Consider the following 19,305-nt stretch of genomic DNA (forward strand, 5'->3'; position numbering starts at 1 on the left):
GATTTTTATGTGTCCGACTCTGGGCATAGGCTTCGCAGCCTGCTCTCAAGGCCCAGTAGTCCTCCTACATGCCATACATCTCTACATGTCACCACATCGGCGCTAACACCCACCGTCCATACTGAATACATGATAGGCCTGTCTCATACAGGACTAGTGTATTGGTATTAGCGAAGGTATTTTTACGACATGTCGGCGGGTCTTCTGGTAGATCAGTAAAGTCTGATTTTATGAAGTTCAAATCCTTAAACTGTTCCCTGCCCCAGCGAGAATTTGAACCTGGGTCCGGTAGGACTGCAAGCCACCTCTCCACCGATATTGCCACTTCTTGTTTTGAAACACTTTAATTTTAATTTCACAATTTAATATCGCTCGGTGTTTTTTGTTTACATTACAAAACCACCGTCTCATTGCATTTTGTCAAAAAAAATAATACAGACAATTACTTCTGATGGTGTACATACAATACAATCTGTTTAACTGCTTCAGCCCGACGAGATATTCAAGTTCCTTACCTTTGCTAACACTTTATGCCTTTTCTTTTTTTTAAATTAAGCTTTAGGATAAACATCCCTGGGGTTAGATGTCAGGCGGTTGCTGTCATCTTGTTTTTGAACACCTAGAAATCATTGTCCATGACTTCTTTTGTAATGCAGTATAATAATGGTTAGACAGATGAGAGTGAAACAGCAGCCACTTTAGTTTGCACAGTGAAGAATGCACAGATCAGATGCTTGGCTAATAAACACAGGTCATTGTAGATGACGCCGCAGATGCCCCAGGTGAGAGAGAGCTTTTAATCGACAGTGGACGCAGGAGAGAGCAGGCACAGAGACCTCTCACCCTTGTACGATATCTCTCACCTTTAATAAACACACCCTGACATCATATGTAATTATCTCACTTGGGAAACTGAAGTGGGATAGGGTAATATCAGAGAGAAATGACACTCGTTTTTTTTTTTTTTCTTTTGAGAGAGAGAGAGAGAGAGAGAGAAATGCATATTAGCAGAGAAATGCAAAGACAATGAGCAACTAATCCATATTTTCAGGGAAACAACCAGTAACCACAGCCACTCTGTTTGATGAATCTTTTCTTAATTATTTCACATACCTTGCCTACTTTTCTGTCTGTCTCTTAAGTAGATGTCTCCACCATAGACCCTGCTGGTTTCATGCCCACATCACACCTGGTCTGCTGCACATTATCTGATATGATGTACTTCTTTAAGTAGTAAGAGGGACGTTGACATTCACTGGGCCGTATAACAAATGCCTTACTATACTCTTTTCACTCTAACTTGGCCTATAATTGCAATTTCTCCGACTTGAATGCCGAGTTGGACCAGAAGAGTAACACTATAATATGGATCTGTTACGAGGAGGTGCTATGGAATGGATGTAGAGCCGTAGCATTGACTGTTTCTGCCCCTGAGCTACGTCAGACAAGCTGCGTTAGGGTGAAAATTTGGGCCAAGTTAAGGTGAAAGGAGTACACTCAATAACTAAGCTTCATTTCCACTTCAGACGTAAGGGAGATACGGTACTTAAATGCTTGTCTAATTTGACTTAAAAAGCAGAAATCTCTCTGGGGAGTTTAGTTAAGAATCACCATGAAACTTAAAGAAGAAATCACAGTGGATATATTCATCGCTGAATAACTGTGTGGTATTAACAATGACAAGCCAAAAACAGAACCTTTTAATAATTATACTAGTACACAAATAGAGTTAAGCTTTGAACTGTATACCTAATGCTTCGAGAATATTTCTTACTGCATAGTCCGTAAGCTACAATTCCATACACACGATTTACTTTACTTAAATTGAAACTAAGCAAATTACTACTGTGTGCAGCATAAAAAAAAAAAAGAATGTACTTATGTGCTATTCACGTCTTCGTGAATAGAGATTCACGAGAACATTAGTAACACGTAAGTATATATTTTTATGCTGCGTTTTTCTGCTGTGTACTAATATTTATTAAGATTTATTCCCATTGCAACTGAGCCAGTCTCTTTCTTGATAATGAAACCAAAAACCGTGGTGTAATAAAGTCTGCTTATATTTGATAATACACGGTGTAATCAAGGATCCTTCATTATTTGTTGTATGTCTTATGATGTAAAATTTATGATTTTAAATAGTATCTTTCACAGCAACGATTAAAATAAGAGCAGTGTGGTGCGACAGTGTGAAAGAGTGTATGGAAAAGGGCGGAATGTGAGAAAAAGAGGGGTTAGAAAAGTAACATTTTTTTTTACTTTTGGTTGAGGCCACCTGTAACATATAAGAAACTCGCAAAAAATGCAGATTCTGGCATTCTCCAGTCGGTAAAAATGTGAGAGAATTCAACTGCAGCTGGGGCTGCAGTGCATGTCGATGGTGAATTGAGTGAATTTTTCTGCCTGAATGTAGGATTGAAACATGCTTGTGTCATGTCTCCATGTTTGTCCAATCTGTATATGAATAGAGTTTTAAAAGACATACAAGGCAGAGCAGTGATGTTGGAGCAGCCCTTATGAAAGAGGGTAACGTTTGGAGTCTTCCTGTTCTTTTGTTTGTGGATGATATTGTATTTTTAAGTGAAGTTGAAGGGGAGCTGCAAGGCTTGTTGTTTGGGAGAGTGTGTAAGAAACTAAACCTAAATGTGAATGTAGGCAAGAGTAAGGTTATGGCTTTCAAAAGGAATGAAGTCGCTGAATGACAGTGGGGCTGGATGAGGAGGTAATGGAAAGTTTGAGTGCTTTTAAGTACTTTGGTAGTGTGATGAGTAAGAATGGAATTTTGGAGGATGAAGTGCTTGAAAGTGTACAAGAGGAAAGAAAGTTTACTGGTTCTTTGAAAGCAGTGACAAGAAATAGGGAAGTGACACTGAAGTAAAAAATTTGCTGCATGAGAGGATTGTGATACCAACTTTAACGTATGGATGTGAAGCTTGGACCTTGCTGGAAGGACACAACCCAAGATGAGAGCAGTGGAAATGAGTTATTTGAAAGGGGCATGTGGAGTTACATGGAGAGACAGACTGACAAATGAGGAAGTAAAGGAACGTTGTGGTGTGGGTGAGGATGTGATAGAAATGGTTAGGAGTAATACACTGAGGTACTATGGCCATTTGGAGAGGATGGAGAGCGAGAGACTAACGAGGAGAGTGTATGTGAGTAAGGTGGAAGAGGGAGACGGTGGGGGAGACCAAGGATGAGATGGAAGGATGAAGTGAAGAGGTATATGAGAGAGGGGATGCGAGCTGGAGGAAGGGCAGCGAAATGGTGGGGGACAGGGTGATATGAAGGCGACTTGTTTGTGGTCACCCCTTACTGGATTAAGGCGTCTGGCAACAGATAGATAGATATATAGATAGATAGACGGATAGATACTGTATTCATGACAATTTATCCTACGCTTTAAGTGGTCAGTTGAACAATACCTACCTTGTCATGTTTTCTACTGTGTGTGTGTGTGTGTGTGTGTGTGTGTGTGTGTGTGTGTGTGTGTGTGTGTGTGTGTGTGTGTGAAATAAAATCTTAGTGATAAGCTGAATCAACAGTCGTTACTGAGACAGTGCAGAACCGGCTGAAAATATTGAAAACAAAATATCTGCCAAATTCGTTAGACGAGATCAAAGCATAGATGGGCAGTGATATTGTGGTACTATTTAATATCTTCTCTTAAGAGGCTTGTGATGTTCCCTTTGCTGCAATTCTAACAAAATTTGTCGATGTTAAAGCCGACTGTCAGTAACGATTGACTAACGAAAATTTTTTGTTGTACTGGATGGTTCGCTTGGTTATTATGGTAATCATCAATTTGATTGATGAACAGTTTTCAATTATCTTTTTATGGAAACTTGCTGTCAGTTATAAATCACTATTTGGGAGTATTACAACCTTGCAGACGCAGCAGTATTTGTTGATTTTAAATATTTAATCCTTGTCATGGATTCGACTGCTGACTAAAAAGAAAAAAAAAAATCATTATTTTAAAGGTTACACATCAAGAATCTTATCTTACACTCTGATACCCTTGCTTTGGACAAGAAAGTTAAGTTACGGGGTACGTAGGTGGAACATGCTTAATGAATCTGCCTGGTGTGTGGAGTAGTTAGTGACACGGTCGCCTAAGCACCTCACTTCCTGAAGCCCTCAAACTTCACTCCTGACATTGTCTGCACTTATCTTTCTAAGTCAACCAGTAATTAAAGAATGAAACTGTTGGACTCAGACATGGTTCCCGAGCAAGACAATAACCATCCATCATCACAGACTGGAGTCAATTTCTGCCCGCCTCGACTACCCTTCCATGTGTGGACTGGTTAACAAAAGAGAATTATTGCAAAAAAAATAGTAATAATAACAATAAAAGTACCAAGAAGCGGCGCCAAGGCACAGCAAACCCGTTCCCGGCAGTCGTGTTAGTACTGACGTATAAACATAACATAATAACTAGTCAAAGATGTCACATATCAAATTTGAAATAAATCGGGTGAAAATTGACGATTATATGCCCATTTGGAATTTTAGGCCCGACTCACCTGATATGACCCCCCCTACCGCAAACTGGGGGATGACCGCCCTGATGTAATGAGGCATGTTATAGGACGCCGATTTGAAAGATACACCTTTAGGTTTTGGTTTCATGTCGATGTGACGAATTTGAAAGGCGTTATGGCGAAAAAGAATTTTTACCCGTCCCCGTTTTTTTACCATTTTGGGGCCTACAGCCTGAGCCTTGCTCCAATTTGGCCCAATATTTAATCAGGTGATCGGAAGGTCACAGCCCATCATCCCTGTAATTTTACACAAAATAGCACCAGTAGTTTTCGTGTAAAGTTGTTGACAGACAGACAGACAGACAGGCAGACAGACAAACAAACAGACAAAACGAGTAAAAACAATATCCGTCCCCGAACCCCTCCGGGGCGGGAACGGGCAATAAAATAAAGTATATAATTTTATAAATCTAGAAAATGAATTTATACCTTTAGAATTTACCTCCGTTTGTGTCTTGGAGCTCCGCCAAAAATCAGCACTCAAAGCATCTAACTAAAATATCTATAATCTGACGCCGCATCCTGTGTGGGGCAGCCTCGACAGAAGGGCCTTTTGGTATTTCGTTCTTCTTCTTCGCTTCTCTTACAGTTTCATTTACACTTCTTTCGGCTTATAGCTGACTTCGGTGATGCGTTGTATTGGTAGATCCGGTCAATAATGTTCAGTTGTCCATGTATGCCTGTAAGTTGTATAAAAAATGATAGGCATTATTTCCAATATGAAAACGTCACTTCACCTACTGTTATGTCTTCACCGTTTTAAATTTTCCTATACACCCGCCGCTTGCCGTCGTAAAAGCAACCCAGTCCTTCTTGCTGTACAAATTCTTACACTTAAGCATTTTTGGTAGTTGGCAAGTTTACAACCATGACCAAAAGTTCACATACAACTCTCTGCAAGCATAATGTCCTGCATTCCCGACCTCTTATTTTCCCCCAAACGATAGAGTATATTGCCATCCACTGCCACAGTAGCGAGAGAAGTCAGAAAATCTCGCTCGCGGCTGCAAAACTACGAGGTCCCATAATGCCTCTCACTTCCTTGAATAAACTGGCTCTCCGTTGCCTCTCAAACCTGTCATTGGTATGTCTTCCCTACCAAATACCCCTTCTTCTGGATTCCTCCCCCCTCTCTTTCTATTACACACACACACACACACACACACACACACACACACACACACACACATCCATTCATTTACCAATTCATCCATTCACTCACTACAGGACTTGCCTTTGCCCTCACCACAAGGTCTCATCTTCCACTGTTGCCTTCATCCTTCAATTAGGTTGTTCACGTAATGCTATAATACTTGTTACAGCTCCACTCATAGCACATTGTCGACAAAAGTAATGTTCATATCCTTCTGGACAATTAATCCGTTGTGTAAATACCTCGTCAGCACTTGCAGCCTTGTCTTTTCTTTTCTACTGCCTTTTCATTCTTTACACTATTCGTAGAAGCCATTACACTGACCTACTCTTATACATCCATCGTTTTTAAATGTTTTTCGAATACGTTATAAATAATGCCTAGCTACTGCAGGGCTTAATATTTGATATCGGTGGTAATAAACTATCACACAACCTTGCTGTGAATATTTCTTGCTTTACTGTCAGCCCTGTTTGTCTCCAGTGTTTATACTGGAATGTTACCCAGGCAGCTGAATAAACTATACCAGCGATCATTCCCGGGCTAATGTACACACTACACAAGTCAGCATTAGTGTTATAAAACACATACACACACACACACACACACACACACACACACACACACGGGACCTACGAGAACTGAACAGAAAGTTGGTTCTAAGGATTTTTTTTTTTTTTTTACATATAAATGTACACATGCAGATTATTAAAGTAGGATAACACAGGAATTTGATGCACGGGAAGTTGTTATTATACACGCTCAGTTTGTGTTTGACGGGTCATGAAGGTCGGCTGGACTAAGTATCGATTATGATGCTGAATGTTCTTATGGAATGGGAACTATGAGTGTGAGCTGTCTACTTTTCGGCTTGGTAATAATGTACCTTTGAATGTCACTCTTTGCTTAATATTTACATCTTTTCTCCCTCTATGCATCACTGGTTTGTTTATCATTTGTTTGTTTATGTATGGCCTCATTAATTTTCCATCCATGTAAATACTCTGCAACAGCTCCTTACTCTATATACAGAGTGACTTCCCATGCCAGACGATGACCTGCACACCAAACGCATTTCAGCACAGAGACGGGGCTGCTCTGTTACTTGCAACCTGAGTTAAAATTCAGCTGAATCTGCATAACAGATTTGGTCGCTGGTTCGACAAGGTTCTATAGCTTGTACTGCTCGCCTGGAATGGAAATGTTTCATTGAATACTGAGGTATTCCTATGCAGGTCCTGTCCTGCTAAAACTACAAGAGTCTCTCCACCATCAGTGATTAAAAAAAAAAAGTTTATGTAGACCTGAAATGGTTTGTGTATGCGAATGGAAGGAAGGTGTTTGTTGTGGAGCAACGGGAGGTGTGTACTGAGAGACGTAAAATTTGTAAAGAAGTTAAAAAGTTTGACTTACCAAAGGTAGGAAAGGCATAAGATTGGGCGAGGAATTATAGCTTTGCGAGAGTATGATCGGTTGTAGGAAGGAAAGAGTTTGATAGGTAGACAACTCTTAATGTAAGTGTGGTGGATATTAAGCTAAGAAAAGCTTACTAAGAAAACAGGATATAGCAGAATGCACTTCATCAATCATTAAAATATTCAATTTCTTCATTACAGAATGCCTTACTTGTGGTTAATAAAGTCGTCTGTTGGTAAAAGAAAAGAAAAAGATATTTGATCATCTTTGTGAAGAGACTCGGGAAGGATATTCTTAGTACCTTCATTGTACGATTCCTGTGTAAGGTAAATTAAACCATCCGTAGGAAAGCACAGTTCAGTTTAAAGAACTCAGGAGAAAGGATATATTTCTCACCTTTATCATATATGCTTTACCTTTCTTAGCATCAACCTTGACCATATTTTCGTCATCTTTTGTGGTTCTCTGACACTTCTCTCTTATCAGGTTATTTCTGTATTTGATAACTTAAAATCTATGTAAATGCAGTTTGTAATACTATATAGATATTAAAACGGTATTAATGACGTACAAGGTGAAGTGTGCTAGATGATTCACCATAAAAAATGCAGCAAACAGTTGATCGAAATAATCTTGAAATAGCGGAAATAAAGGAGAAAGTTCGTCTTCCTCAAAAGTTAAAGATGGTTCCCCTTCAGTTCGAGTCTTTTCATGAACAGAATAAAAATCTTCGGACACGGCGTAAATAAGACTAAAAAAAAAAAGCGTCACAATAAGGAAAGAGTTAAGAATAACCTGTGATATTAGAAATTAAACCATTGGCATATACAGTCGTGAGCAAAATTTCGCCGACAGTCCATTGCCAGCATTATGTCCTGCCTTCCATATTGTTTATTCCTCCCCAAACAATAGAATGCATCCCTCCTTTTCATACTCTTTTGTTGTTTACTTCACACTGCTTTCACATAAACATAATTCATGTAATACCTTCCATTACCACAGCTAGCAGGAAAATGTTCACCAATTTTTGCTCATGGCTGTACGCATTGTATTAAAAAAAAAAAAATGCTTCTATTAGCATAAAGAATTTAACTTTAGAAATCTGAAGCTGGGTTAATAAATAACACTACTTTGTCTTATTCCAATATAGCCTTACGTATTCTGAGAAAAGTAATTTACACTCTCTCTCTCTCTCTCTCTCTCATCCGAAATCCCGGAACGCACAAATTAAAAATATTCCAATTTTTCCTTTGCCAGATTGTATATTGGATTTTACCTGCGTGTCTGATAAAAGCGTATTCAGCATCAAAACCAGATTACCTACAGCATACTGGAGACTGAACCTTTTCTTTCTTTTTCTTTTTTCTTTTTTTTTTATCAGTCACACCCAGTCCTCTCAATGGATATTTTTATGATTAAATTTATCACTGGCCAATCATACTTTTTAGACCACGTTATTTGGAGAAAGCATATGACAGGGTGGATAGACTAGGATTGTGGAAAGTGTTAAGAATATATGGAGTAGATGGGAAGTTGTTGAATGCTGTGAAGAGTATGTACGGTGGTGCGAAGGCTGCAGTGCGTGTGGATGGTGAACTAAGTGAATTTTTCTCTTTGAAAGTGGGGTTGAAACAGGGATGTGTCATGTCTCCATGGTTGTTCAATCTGTATATGGATGGGGTAATAAAAGAGGTACAAGGTAGGGTAGTGGATGTTGGAGTGGCCCTGGTGAGAGAGGATAGTGTTTGGAAACTCCCTGTGCTGTTGTTTGCAGATGATACTGTGTTGTTGAGTGAAGACGAAGGGGAGCTGCAAGGCTTGGTGGATGAGTTTGGGAGAGTGTGTAAGAAACGGAATCTAAAGGTGAATGTAGGGAAGAGTAAAGTGATGGTTTTTGAGAGAGAAGTCAGTGAATGTACAGCGAGGTTGGATGGTGAGGAATTGGAAAATGTGAGTACGTTTAAGTACTTGGGTAGTGTGATGAGTAAGGATGGAGGTTTGGAAGGTGAAGTGCTTGAAAGGGTACAGCAGGGAAGAAAGGTTGCTGGTTCTTTGAAAGCAGTGATAAGAAACAGGGAAGTGAGCATGGAAGTGAAAAAGTTACTACATGACAGTATTGTGATACCAACTCTAACGTACGGAAGTGAAGCTTGGACGTTGTTGGAAGGACACAAGTCAAGAGTGAGAGCAGAGGAAATGAGTTATTTAAGAGGAGCCTGTGGAGTCACATGGAGAGACAGGCTGACGAATGAAGATATAAAGGAGCGTTGTGGTATTGATGTGGATGTGATAGGAAGCGTTATGAGGAACATACTGAGGTGGTTTGGCCATGTGGAGAGGATGGAGGGTGAAAGACTGACGAAGAGGGTGTATGTGAGTGAGGTGGAGGGGGAAAGAGGGAGGGGGAGGCCGAGGATGAGATGGAGGGATGGGGTAGCTGAATCGGTAGAGAGGCGGCTTGCAGTCCTAATGGACCCAGGATCGAATCCCGGCTGGAGCAGGGAACAGTTTAAGGATTTGAATTTCCTAAAAAGTAGACTTTCCTGATCTACCAGATGACCCGCCGACATGTCGTAAAAATACCCCCGCTAATACCAGTACACCAGTCCTGTATGAGACAGCCCTAGCATGTATTCAGTATGGACGGTGGGTGTTAGGGCCGAAGTGGTGACATGTGGAGGTGTAGGAGGACAACTGGGCCTTGGGATAGGCCACTGCCCCCAAGAAAATAGGCGCTGAGCCTTTGCCCAGAGTCGGACACGTAAAAAAAAAAAAAAAAAAATATATGAGAGAGGGAGGTGTGAGTTGGGAGCAGGGGAGTGAAATGGCGGGGGACAGGGCGACTTGGAGGCGATTTGTTTGTGGCCACCCCAAACGGGATTGAGGCGTCTGGCAATAGATAGATAGATAGAGTTATTTTAGCACAAATATTTTTTTTCCTTAATAATTCTGATTCAGTCTCAGTCTATGGCTTATCGATGCAATTTGCGATCACGAAAACATGATGGAGATGTTTTTTTATTTGCTGGGTCGGTACTAACCATTATTTGTTGATAAACTAAAAATTCGCTTCACGGTTACCAACCATAACAGTCACGGTAAAAAAGCATCACATTTTGTTACGAAATCCTTTTTTTTTTTTAAATTCAAAATATTCAGCACATGGATGATATCCATGTGGCGTTGTAATGCTGGCAGTCAAGGATACATCCTCATTAAAGAAAAAATAAAAGTAGAGGACAAAAAAACTCCCAACAGTAGCGATCCAAGTATACAGTTGCAGGCAGAACACCATTTTGAAAATCCACAAATGCTATTATCACCACAGAAAAAGAATGTTGATCTGTTCATACCACCAAAAACCTACAAATGATACAAAATACAAAACAAGGAGTCTACAGAAGACGGAAGATTTGGCTTCCTACAGCTTTCCATAGGTAACGCCCAACAAATCTATATATCGATAGCCAGAAGTCTCAATCCTGAATTGGGTGGCCACAAACACATCGCCTCCACGTCGCCGTCAACTACCATTTTACTGTCCTCTCTCCATCTCTCATACTCCGTCTCTTACATATCTCACTCAAACTGGTAGTTTATAGATAAAGTATTATAGAATGTCACTTTTCCTTTCAGTCTTTCCTATAAAATTCCCATGCCAGTTTTTCCATGCTATATGGTGGTTTTTCTCACTTTTCCCTGCCAGTTTTAACTGGAGGGTTAGAAGGCGGGGAGAGCCTTCTTGCTTTACTATCCGTATCCTTCAGCATGTAGAATTAGATTTCGTAGTCATAGTCTACTCTATAAAAAGCAGTCTCGAAAGGACCATAAGGTCTGTTGCTGTTTGCTTTCCTTTGTACTCTACTTCATGCCTCCATCTCTTCCTCGGTCTCCTTTTCCTCTTCTCCCTCTCCACGTCGTCGTCATCTACATTTTACTGTCCTCTTGCCATCTCACATATTCTGTCTCTCGTATATCTGTCCCTGCTTCATCCCCCCATCTCTTCCTCGGTCTCCCTTTCCTCCTCTTCCCCTCCACCTCAATGGCCTCACTCACATACATTCCCCTAGCCAGCCTCTCATGTTCCATCCTCCCCACAAGGCCAAATCATCCCAGACTATTTCTCACAACTCAGCCACATGTTCCCTTACCTCTCCAGTTGTCTGTCTGACTCTAAATGTAACTCCACATGCCCCTCACAAAAAAAACTTATTTCCACTGCTCCCACTACATTATGCTTACTTCCATTGCTTTCAGTGAACCAGGAACCTTCCTTTCCTGTTGTACCCTTCCAAAACACTTCATCCTCTAAACTTCCATTCTTACCCATCACTCTACCACAGTACTTGAACGTACTCACATTCTCTATTTCCTTACCCTCAAGACGCACCATGCTTGTTGTGACTTTATTTCTCTTACCGGCCATAACTTTACTCTTATGTACAGTCACTTTTATATTCCTTTCCCAACAAACCTTGTAGCTCACAGTCATCCTTGCCTAACAGTTCAGTGTCATCAGCCAAAAACAGTATATACACGTAGTTTCCAAATCTACTCTTTCTTATCAGAGACACTCCAACAGATACTGCCGTACGTAGTATCTTTTAGTAATACTAATAGACTGTCTGATGTTACTGCAACACAGATAAGGTCACATAAACTTCAGCGCAAGAAATAACGAACTAAGGAAGACAGAAGACTCAGAAAATTTTGAACACTAGCGTTTCATAATTCAATATACCTGTCATTATTATTATTATTATTATTATTATTATTATTATTATTACTATTATTATATCATCATCACCATTTCATCGATACCTCTTTTCTCATTCTAGGATGGAATGAGGCAAGGTCAAGAGAGCCAAGAAAAAAAGTCTAACTGAAGAAACTAACCTAAGCCTGCCTAGCTGAATGGATAACACTCATTCACTCATCATTCAAGTCCCGGGATTCCTGACTCACCTAACAGGTATACACATCCACACTTACACACATCATACCACTGTCAGCTGGAGTCAGTCCGACGACTAATATTTCGCCCGGGAAGGAACAGGGAAGCCAAACCTGTCATAACCACTTCTGTATAAAATTCTTCAAACCAGCTCTATTCGCTGTCAGTTCCCAAGCTTAATCACTCTCCATCTCTAGCTTTTGTGCGAACTCATTTACCCTCTGTCCACCTGCCTCTTGGCCTACCACACCTCCTTCCACATTTAGGCTCGCTCAGATGTACCTTGGTCACCACTCTGTTCACACCCATTCTCTCCACAATAACACACTATCATTACATGATTCCCTTCTTCCACATCTTTCATCAATCATATACTTTCTTAATCTGTCCACTCGCCACACTCTACAAACATTCCTCAACTGCTCCCTTTCCATTGCTCTTACTCTTGACTCTTCATTTTCATGCCACAACATAATCTCACACTTGTATGTAAAAGTAGCCTAGGCGATAAAGCTCTTTCATGCAAGCCTCTCGCAGCCACCTCACTCAGACCTGTTTCATATTAAGGACTTCATAGCACCAGCCACTTCCCTTCCCTGTAGCTCTCTACTTTTCACTTCTTTTGCACATTGATCTCTCTTTCTAATCACTGCACCCAGTACTTAAACTCACACCAATTTGAGTCTTTCTCCATTAACCATAATATCTCACTGGAAGCCGTCTTCTCTGTCAACGACCATCACTTTTCTCTAATTTACTTTGCTTTCAGAGCACGAAGCTCAGTGGCATCAACAAAACTCTGTACTGGTCTTGAAATATCTTGTTCACTAGCAGCAAGTAACACATCATCATCACCTGCATACACTGGATCTGAAAAGCTCTACCCTTCATCATTCGCTACTACTCTAATTCCTTTTTGCACTCCCTTTAAAGATTCACTTTATTCTTGTTCAAAGGTAAAATCACCGCCTTTTCCCACTGCACTGCGAATCACCATCCACTCACTTGATGTAGTGCTGCCTACTTCTTCCTTCACGTTTATCACTCGCCATTTTTGTGTCTGCCCACATCTCTACTTCTTCGTTTCCTTCCTGTCCTTTTTTTTTTAATTACTCTTCTTTCCTCTTCAGGTGGCTCTACACTGTATGACAAATTTAATGGGTTCCTGTAACACACAAAACCATTTTCAGAGCTGGGTGGTGACCCTTTTACTGGATGAAGAAATGCAAAAGTGGCATCCACCCATGACGCAACCTCCACATTTTTCCCCGCGTCTTGCTGTTGCTAGGCGCTGTCAACCACAAGAAAACATTGGTTCACTACAAGGGACGGCCCTGCAGGGACTGTTGCTTTCCTGTGGTTGATAGGTCTGCTTCACCAGACAGACTGGGGCTGATCAACAGTAACTGGTATAGTTTCATTCATTCAACTTTTCTTACATATATTTAACAAACGGTTCATTCTGCTCTCTCCACTAGATAATATTCATATCAGTTTTTTTTTTTATTATTACAAAGTGCATAAATAATATTAATTGGCCAAGAAAAAGATTTATTAGAATATCATATGATGTTTCACCTTGTATGATACTCGTATCCTTCATGCTGTTGATACTTTCTGTTTAATAATAATCTTCCAAGTAAATTATTAAGAACAGGTGCATAAGATTATACAACTGAATGTATGAATGAGGAACTGCGTGTGCTAAAAGGGAGACACGAGTTCGAAGACGGATTTTATTACTAGAGTAAATAACGCAGGCAAAGAATGTGTGAGGAAATTCAAGTGCAGTGCCTGATATCACGGGTTACTTACCCACTAATGATGCCTGTCAGTGTACAGTATAGTGGTGGATTATTTAATACCCATATTAGACTCTACGAGTACCTGCATTTTATTGCGACAAATTTAGAAACAATTATTGCAATTAGGCTGAATTTTGGCAATGCTTTACAGAAATTACCAAATCGATTCTGAACTTGACTGAAGTGAATCAAAGGCTTCAGACAGACCTATGCTACTCTCGCAGTCCAGCTCCCGTCGCGTCGACACCTCCACTCCAGGCCGCTGCGGGACCAGCCCCAAGCACCACCGAGGAGGGTTGGCCTGTCCTTTCCACCCGGAGGGCGACGGCCTAGGACCTGCCCGCCAGGAGGTCGAGACTCCTTTTCTCACTCCGCCCACGTGGACCAGGGCCTGCCCTCCCTGCGACCGTGTCCTGGCCTCCCTCCTCGATCTCCATTTGATGCGGGGCTGGGCGAGTGTTCACGGCCCTTTTCCACCAAGGGCAAGGGGGTTTGAGGGCAGCGGCAGGGCATTTTCCACCTGCAGTTCTTCGTCGGCGCCCTCCACCGGCGCCGCGCCTCTGTCCACCTCTGCACGTCCAGCCCTGCCCTCCACAGCCATCATCTGTGCTTGCCTGCCCTCCTTCTCATGGCCCTTCCCTGCCTTTGCTGCCTTTCCCTGCCTGCCATCGTCGGCCCCGCTATGCTCTCTTTTGGAGGGCTTCGTCTGCTGTTCTCCCTGACGGGCCCTTTTGTTTGTCTGTTCCCCACCAGAGTTGTGGGGAAAATATTCACAACAACAACAAGACCTAAGCTGACCTCGGCAGGAGTGATTAGGCCTATAGTTCCTTCAATTGATCTTGAATGGACTGACATATCAGTTGAAGAAACAGGCTTGTAAAACAAAGACTGCGCGAATGCCATGTATCTGCAACTGCTTTGGCTCTGATGCAGTTGTACTTTTTTTCGTGATGCGGAGAAGCTTACATAAGACAAGGAAAAGCTGGAAGTGGGCTCCTGCCACAATTTAATTTTCTTCCGTGAATGAAAGGGAGATACCCACCTGTTCTTGGGCTTGCCGCTAAGCTGGGAGGATGGGTAGGGTCACAGGAAGACTTAGATGGTGAGGAAGTCAATTTCCGCTTTCCCTCCTCAACTGCTCCTGCTGTTTGTGTTTTATAATTCTTTTAAATGTGGATTTCACTTGCCTCGCTTTCAGCTCACCTTTCCCTTCGTCATTCTTCTTTATATTAAATTATAATATTTTCTATTCTTCCCTATCATATTCCCAACTTGGCATTGTGTTATTATTGCACTGTGTTCCCTAAACTAGTCACCTCCAGCCATCACGTTTGTCGGTATTACTTTAGAAGTAACCAACATTACCGATTTTCATTACATTACGTCTCTGAACTATTCTAACTAAGTCTTACCTTTTAAGCCTAGTTTGAGTTGGGGGAGTGAATTTGGTAAGGATATTTATGTAGTGACAGGTTAGGCTAACGCCTGGTAGCAGATGAATGTTGTGCCATATTGGCTGGTGCAGGCGAGTGCACTTGGTCTATGTCGGCTGGACTCGAATGTACTCGGCTGGTACTTTCGTATGTATGTGAGTTTCAAAAACAGCCAATCAGGCGTTCCCGAGCAACAAGGACTTTTGAAACCAGCCAGTCACAACAGTCGTAAGTAAAACCAGCCAATCACCTTAAAGTATTTGTGGGTGACGCAGGGACGCCCAGCGGTCCAAGATTTGAAAGTCAGTCATAGTCATGGCCTCCGGTGGTGAAGAACATGTTGATTTCCAAGCTTGTATCGGTTGTGGCAAGGATTAGTGGCAGATTATCAAGGAATACTACAGTAATAACGGAGCATCTATTGAACTACTAAGAAAACACAGGGTTTTGCCAAGTGAAGCACAGTGTGAAGAGTGTAATTTGCCCTGCAAATATCGGGAAGGTAGACATCAGTGGTACTGCGGCCGGTGGAGGAAAATTCGGAAGAATAAGGGGAAGATCCAGTGCAAATTCACCGTTTCCGATTATAAAGGAACAATTCTACACCCTTAAAGGTAAGTCAGGTCAGGTTAGGTTAGGTTACGTTAGGTTGTGTTGGGTTAGGTTAGGTTGGGTTAGGTTAGGTTAAGTTGGGTTAGGTTGGGTTAGGTTAGGTTAGTATAATGCAAAATAGTGTTTTTATTTAATCTTGATCTTGATTTGGGCGGATAAGCCCACTTTCGAAATTCTTACTCAATTTTCCAAAGGGGGGGTTTTCCCCCAAAAATGAAGGTCAGAATTAATTAAAACACATTTGAACACAAACAAATTATCATTAAAAAAACCGTTGGTTACTTCTGAAAATTTACCCGTTTGTCGCATGCACAGCCATAAGCAGTAACTCGTCTCAAGGAACGAGGTCATTACAAAGTTTTCTTCTCACGACCTACTCAACATTCTCTTAACCTTACCTTCACTTCTTTCCAGTTTTCCTCCTCTGCTTCCACTCTCTTTGCAATTTCCATCTCCCTCACTGCCTTCTTTCCACCCTCCTACAATTTCTTTCTTTTCGCCAGTTTTCCTTCTCCATTTTCCTTCCACATCCACTCATTTTGCACTTTCCTGTTACCCTAGCCATCTTCTCTCCTTCATCTGCTCTCTTTTCTCCACACATTCTGTCAGTGTCAACCCATTATGGCTTAAAGAGGAAATGTAGTGAATTTTAGAGAAACGAAAATATTCGTGGTTTATTGGTCGAATGGGGTTAGATAGTAAATGTATGCATGGGAACTTACATAACCTAGACTTATGGTCAAAGAAATACACGGAGAAGTAAGGTAGTACTGTTGTATAATATGTAATGTTAACAATGTTGTCATATATAGCCTATATAACAGTGATGACCATGATGGCGATGATCACTGACAAGGTAGATTACAAGCGATAGGATGTTGCGTGAATATTATTATACGGAAGTCATTGACTTGTGTGTGACATGCATAAATGTGTTTAGACAAATGAAGATAGTCTAAGGGCACCTTGTATCTTCATAATTATACCTTTGCATTTAGCTTCATCTCACATTCATTACCTGTATTCCAGCACACCGTTAATATTTCCCTGGTGAGCAGCAAACAGTAATATATACGCTAATTTATCAACAACCTATTTTATTTAGTAAATGCAAATTTCTTGTACGGGAAATGCACGTAAACCATCTCATATTTCTGAATAATTCTGGCTGTAACTCCATCTAATGCACAAGTTTAGGCAGTGACCATGTTTTTTCTTGGCGTTTTTCAGTGAGCTTCCACGCACCGGCTGTTGGCAAAGTTTTCTCATATCCCGGACAAGCCTTGGCGGGGAGTTAAGGGCGGCCATAAAGCCAAGGAGAGTATTAACCCCTTCACTACCAGGCCTTCCTTTAAGCTGATCATATTTGACTGACACTAGGTATAAAACAAAGGCGTCTACTAAACCCCTCATAGTTGTAAGGGCTGCGGTGAGGTTAAATGCCCAGTTAATGCCACGTAACAGCAAGTATTTTCTTACCATCTCTATCAGCCTCTATGTACCTGTCTGTCTATCTGTCTTCATATCTATCATTTATCTATTAAAATTTATGCCAAGCATTTTACGATAGGCGGAAAAATATGTATGGAGAATCAGAAGAAAACCTTGCTGGCGGGATAGGAAATAAAACTCACAGAAAATGAATATGGGCGGAAAATACGTCAGTCAGTCATATGTCATAAAAGACGAAAGGCATGAGAGTCGGAGAGAAGGAGAGAAGAGATAAGATTGCATTGTCCTCAGAAGCGGATTTGCGAGAGGATCGCGAGAGTGCTTGGGAATGGAAAGAATGGAAAAAAAAAAGCCAGCATTCTTTAAAGAAAAGATGTTAATTACGTGTTGAGCCTCATGTTCTCACAGGCATCCTGGAACATGACAAACAAGGTAAACACACACACACACACACACACACACTGAACTCGATTAATGCAAGCAGATGGAAACATGGGAGATGATCGTAAGAGAAACGCAGTGAACTCAATATAATGGAAGCAGATGAAAACAAGGGGGATGATAAAAAATTAAAAATACTGAACGCAATATAATGGAAGCATGTGAAAATAAAAGAGATGATAATGTTCACACGAGTACAGCGTGTATCAATTCACGTACCGGTATGTAAAGAACAACTAATAATTTTGTACTTTATTTTAGTAATTTGTTTGGTAGAATTAATAAATTCAACAGACATGACACTTGTTGTTGTTGCTTAACTCTGAACTGTTTGGCCGAGCAAACCCGCCAACCACCTGTAAGTAACTGCTTCCGTGGGTCTGTCCAACAGATATAGTACAATACACATGGCTACAGGTCTAGTTTTGCACACTCGTACCGAGAAAAGGGAGATGTGCCACACTGCGTGTGTGTGTGTGTGTGTGTGTGTGTGTGTGTGTGTGTCAGTTTTTGAATTTTTTCCCTCTAATTATCCCTCTCTCAAGGCTTCACGTGACAGCTGAACTAAACAAAAGGGTCTCTTTCTACACCGTATTTTTTTTGACGGGAGGGGGGAGGGGAGGGGTGAAATTCTTCGAGGTCAAATAGGACGTGAGACAAAAAATGGTGAGAATGATGTCCACTGAAGGCAGGGTGGGGAGAGGCTGCAATCAGTGGTGGGAAGGGCTTTACTACAGCGGGTTTCACAGTCCCTTCGTTACGTGACTTAATACTTTCTGTACTACGACGCCTTCTTTCTATATAAGAAGTGATTTTACACAGTTAAGGTCTCATACTGAAGTAGCCGGAGTTTCCCTTAGCTAGTAATTTCACAATTTTGATTTCTCGTGATATTCTCTGTCTTCAAATGATTTCATGCGGCTACTGAAATCGTCATCGAAGTGGATTACAGCAACAGTCCCCAGTTAGCATGAACCCGTGAAGACAGCGGGAAAGTGTTCACATTCGTCATGCTGTTGATTAGCTGAAGACCCAACCCTGTTCCAAAAACAAGATATCTTTCCGAACAACGATTCTGAAATACGGATTTGCGAAAACAGCGGGCATTAATTCATGATGGGATGAACAGGAGTGAATGATGAGGAATGGCGGTCCTTAGTTTCTCGGCTTTCTCTGGTAGAGCAATGGTATATATTTCTGACAAGAACATAAGAGTAAACCAAGATACTAAACATTGCTGTAAGAGTGGAGGCAATATATAAACACTTCCACATATTTCCAGCAAGGGTAGAAGAGCCAGAGAGAAGAAAAAAAATGGAGGAGGAAGTAAAAATGCTGGAGAAAAAATAAAAAAGATGGAACGGCCAACTGGAGAACAAAAGTGTGGAAGTGAAAGAAAGAAATACAACACGAGTGAGGGGGCTTCTGGTGACAGCATCTGCCTTGTGTCGCACTGGCAAAGGCAAGGATTTTAGTTTGTGACTTTTAG

Source organism: Coenobita brevimanus, chromosome 90 (genome assembly GCF_032717465.1).
Source record: "Coenobita brevimanus isolate Jiangsu-jjx chromosome 90, ASM3271746v2, whole genome shotgun sequence".
In the NCBI taxonomy this organism is placed as follows: domain Eukaryota; kingdom Metazoa; phylum Arthropoda; class Malacostraca; order Decapoda; family Coenobitidae; genus Coenobita; species Coenobita brevimanus.